Source organism: Tachypleus tridentatus, chromosome 9 (genome assembly GCF_004210375.1).
Source record: "Tachypleus tridentatus isolate NWPU-2018 chromosome 9, ASM421037v1, whole genome shotgun sequence".
NCBI classification, from domain to species: Eukaryota; Metazoa; Arthropoda; class Merostomata; order Xiphosura; family Limulidae; genus Tachypleus; species Tachypleus tridentatus.
The window spans coordinates 125,260,787-125,266,262 of NC_134833.1; positions in this window are offsets into that span (position 1 = coordinate 125,260,787).

Genomic DNA, 5,476 nt, shown 5'->3' on the forward strand with positions numbered 1-5,476 from the left:
AAAAGAATGAAAAGTCCAGTTCACTGTTACTTCTATTACTTCGTTGAAAACACAAACTCAAAATTTACCTAACTGACTGTTTCAATAACAAGATAATAAATAATGTCTACGTCTTACTCATGCCTAAATGTCGTTTTTAAACAACCGAATAACTTCCTATATTCTTAAGAGAATTTTGGAGTTTAAGCCACGTCACATCAATTTTCCTTTTTGTAAAACAACAATACAAATATCTAAATTAATAAAAAAGTATAGCCTGCAGCATAGGACTATAAATAGTCCTATTTCATAGCGAAAATAATTATACATTAAACTTAAAATCCTTAACTGATAATAAATAAATCCTTTATAATTAATATTCATAAACACTAACATTTCCATTGTTAAATTATTAATTAAAAGTGTGAAACAAAATAATTTTGTTTTTTTTTCCAAAACAAGTCTCTCGTATAAACCAGTAGATGGCGAACCTAAATAGCAAAGTTTATCGTTCTTTCGATTGTGTTTCCCACCAATTTAGGCTGTTATGTTTGTTTCGTCACGTTCTCAAAACCCATGTGCCAGAAACATTATTTCAGACTCCAGATGAACGAAATAAAATTAAAAGAGAAATCACCACCAGACGTGCCTATGGAATTTTGTATTTTAAGGCAAAAGTTTCTCATATCTCTAATAGACAAAAGCCGATTCCATTGTGCTACACAACTGATCACAAACGAATGATCTATTTATTCTACTAACAGAAGTTGTTTTAATCATTGTTAATCAGATATCCTGATAAACACAGCAAACATTATCTTGAAAGTATAGTATTGTTTTGAATTTCGCGCAAAGCTACTCGAGGGCTATCTGCGCTAGCCGTCCCTAATTTAGCAGTGTAAGACTAGAGGGAAGGCAGCTAGTCATCACCACCCACCGCCAACTTTTACCAACGAACAGTGGGATTGACCGTCACATTATAACGCCCCCACGGCTGAAAGGGCGAGCATGTTTGGTGCAACGAGGATGCGAACTCGCGACCTTCAGATTACGAGTCGCACGCCTTAACACGCTTGGCCATGCCGGGCCATATCTTGAAAGATCCATCTACATTCAGTGACCAAAGAAACTAAAACAAGTATATGTACAAAGATATATGATACTAAATAAATAAAAACCGGTAAAATCTTAGGGTTGCCAATAGATAATAATCCAAAGCATACACGCTTCTCACAATGCTCATAAATAACGGCACTTTAACTGTATTCTTGGTTCGCCAAACCAATCATTGATATAGTAACAATTGAGGAATATTTTTAAAAAGAATTAATGAAATTGGAACTAAGATGATGAAAAAAATGTCGCATAGAACAAAGGACCAACGAATACATAGCTTCGATATGAATTCGCACGTGAGAATATACACAATATACCAAGAAATCAAGTCAAAATAGGGTATGAGAAGGTTTTGTGCCCCCTCAACTCTCCAAAACACACAGAGCTGACAACAAAAACAAATAAAAAAGGGTTAAGATGTACCAGATACAACTGGTAAATATCTGAAAAATAACAGTTATCAAATTTAATTTCAACTGTCGAAGATACAGTCACTGTAACGGCCATAATTAAAGGAATTGTGATCTCCTGATCCCTCGCCATTTAACATTCAAGCGCAGAACTAATAATTGAGATGAGTAAAATGTTTTAACATCAGGATATTAGTCTATGGAATTAGGGTTTGGTAATCTTTATGTCTTCACTGTTGTAACACTAATAGACTGACAGTGAAATAACACAAGATTACAAGGCTTTGCTTACACATGGAGAACACGTGTATGATTCAACAAACATGCAACTGCAATGAAGCTAAGGTTATTGAATTTTGATAAAAGATAAGAAGACGTTACTGAAATACAGCACGTGGGGAAAGAAATGGAACCAAATACTTATATTCAAACTTAAATAAGCATATGTCAGAGATACGAAATACAGAAAATATTAGACCAAGTACATACTTGAAAGGTAAATAAAGTTCGACAGAGATCGTGACACAGGGTGATTGTTAACATTGAATTTAATTAGAAAAGAAGTAGTGAACAAACTATAGACAACAGTCTGGATAAAATCTACAATTGGAGATTATTTAATGCATAAAATCAAACAAAAAACTCTGACGTAGATTTTACATCGGAATGCGATAACTTCATTGATAATAACAGCATAAAATAAGGCTGGGTTTCATCAACAGTTGAAAAATCGATAAACAGTAGAATAAACAAGTTGTTGTCTTTTTCGTTTGGTTTTGTTTGTCGTATTTAGAGCATAAGCCCTCAAGATGTTTGCTGAGCCATTTAGTGATTTTTGATATGAGATGTTTTTGTTTTTATTTTGTATTTAAGCACAAAACAAACAAACCACACAATGGGGTACATGCGTTGTGCCCACCTTACATGTATCGAACTTATATACTTAGCATATAAGCCCAAAAGATTAAAATGTTTGCAACAAGCTTACCACATGCTGTCAGCTTCCATCCATTTTATGAGTGAGAGGATTATGCATTGCTACAAATTTTAGAGTCTGTCGAGGACCTGGCATGGCCAGGTGGTTAAGGCACTCGACTCCTAATCTGAGGGTCACGGGTTCAAATCCCCATCACACCAAACATGCTTGCCCTTTCAACCGTGAGGGCGTTATAATGTTACGTTCAATCCCACTATTCGTTGGTAAAAGAGTAGCCCAAGAGTTGGCGGTAGGTATGATAACTAGTTGCTTTCCCTCTAGTCTTACACTAAAATATTAGGGACGGCTAGCGCAGATAGCCCTCGTGTAGCTTTGCGCAAAATTAAAAAAACAAACAAACAGTGTCTGTCGAATCTAAGTAGAAAAGAAGAATGCTCGCTCTTTGATTGGTGCATGTAAGATTACGATAAGGAAAATTATTTATATCCTCTAGCGACTGTATTCATTATATGATATATATATAGGTTCAACGGCCACACCATGGTAAACATCTGACCCGTAATAACTTTTAGCGGAGTCGAATAAATGACAAGTGTGAAAGGTTATATTACTTAGGTCTGTATTATATAGTATATACGTTTAAAATCAAAACAAATATTTAGTTTCTATATTGACCAGGCTAATTATGCGATTTGTGCTGCTTGTTATTATTATGCAATTAATGTTTGTTTCTTTTGTTTTGTTTTTGAATTTCGCACAAAGCTACACGAGGGTTATCTGCGCTAGCCGTCCATAATTTAGCAGTGTAAGACTAGAGGGAAGACAGCTAGTCATCACCACCCACCGCCAGCTCATGGGCTACTCTTTTACTAACGAATAGCGGGATTGGCCGTGACGTTATAACGTCCCCACGGCTGAAAGGGCGAGCATGTTTGGTGTGAAGGGGAGTAGAACCCACGACCCCCATATTACGAGCCGAACGCCTTAACCCAGCTGGCCATGCCGGGCCAACAAGTTATGTCGATCAATTACCATAACATGAAAAATAATTATTCAGTATAACTTGTGTTATAGTTGAATAAAATGAAAGGTAGGATGCTTTGTGTTAAACTATATAAAGTAAGGACGAAGAAACTACGCACCACTCATATGTACCATGTTATTTTATAAAACCAGTTTTAATGATTTGTCTATTTGTAGTTAAGCGTAAAGCTACACAATGGACTATCTGTGCTGTAACCACCACGGGTACTGAAACCCGATTTCTCGGTTTATAGTCTTCAAACTTGATGCTGATACTGAAGTACACTTTTGATAATGTTTCTATTGAAGAGTTTGTCAAAAGTAGCAAAGCTGCTAAAAGTAAATTGTATTTACTACGAAACTATAAAATGTTTTTGGCAAGTTGTTTACAGAAAAAAAAACAACTTCTTAATAGTTATTGTAACTTTAAAAGTTTTCTAATTACAACAAATTCTAGCAAATTTAATGAGCTTTAACAAGATAAACATCGTAGCTTGTTTTCTTTGAAATGCTTTTGTCGGAAAATGTGAAATTTATAACTTTAAAATATTCTATTTTACCGTAAATCTTGAAGGCAAATACTTGACTGATTACGCTCTTGTTTAAAATCTGTATTTGTTAAATTTTTATTGAAGATCGCGAGATCTGTTGAGTAGACACGCCTTGATCAAACGAGAAAATTTGATAGGCTTAGTGCTGCTTTGTCGCTGTTGTGATTTCTTAAGTTTTAAGATAATTTCTCTTGTGAAGCTGTATAATGTATCACAAAGTCAGTTGACTATTTATGAATGGTTGAAAAAGATATTCAGTGGGCATAATACAAGTATGCACGTTAAAGTCAACAGTGACAGAGAGTTTTAGTTTAAAAAATGATTGTCACACACTTTCATTTGTCACTCTATCCAGTAATTCCAAAAACAAGACAAGAAACCATCGCTGAGGTACCAAACCAGCAAGTAACCAACGCACCATATTGTTTATCTTTCTTCTTGTTTCAGTAGAAATAATTCTACAACTATTTTATCACTAATGTCAGTTTAAACTTAAATCACTCTATGAGTTTCTGGATAGTGCACAATGTCATCGCTTAATCGTAATAACTGGTAGTAATTTTAAAAAACCCAACAACTATACTTTTAGTGTAGACAGTGTTATCATTGCCTTTAAAGTTTACTTTCTTACAGAAATTTGATGTTTCTTTAAAAGGTTCGGGGTGAAACAGGAAATACTAGTCAATAAGAGATGAACATAAGTTGACTGTAATGGATGTACCATACTTAGTTAACAGACAACTGGGTCTAACCAATTAATGAAAAAGGGGCAGTAATTTAGAACAAAGTATTTTCTTTTCGTTTTCATGAAAGATCTTACTATAACATAAAAGTATTTGTATTTATGGCAGAACATTTAGCGCTGTCCCTAATTTTGAATTTCTGACCAGAATGAGGGCAGCTAAACACCACCCACAATTCATACAAAGAGGTAACTTGTTACTCTTATAACACGTCTGAAGTTTAAAAATACGGGGAATATGCTGTGGTGTTGTATAGACTTGAACATGGTTCCCCATCCCCAAGATTCAGAGTTCTGTCATAGGGCCAATCTGCGCCTTAACCTAAATGTTTGAGTTGATTTAAACCTAAAACATTATTTGACAAGCATTATTATTAATAATACCTAAAAAAGAAAAGACATAAAAGATGAAAAGAAAAATTGGGATAATTTATTTATTTGACCATTCGCGTGCTCTGACTACATAAATAACTTGATTTTACATGTAATGTCTTTATCCTGTAATGATATATATTTTATTTTCGGAAAAAATATTTACCGATTTATGGCGATCTTGCGTTATATTTTTAAAAAATAAATCCTATCTATAATGTACCCCACTGGTATAGCGGTAAGTCTATGGATTTACAACGCTAAAATCAGAAGTTCGATCCCCATCGGTGGACTCAGCAGATAGCATAATGTGGTTTTGTTATAAGGAAACACACATACACCAAAC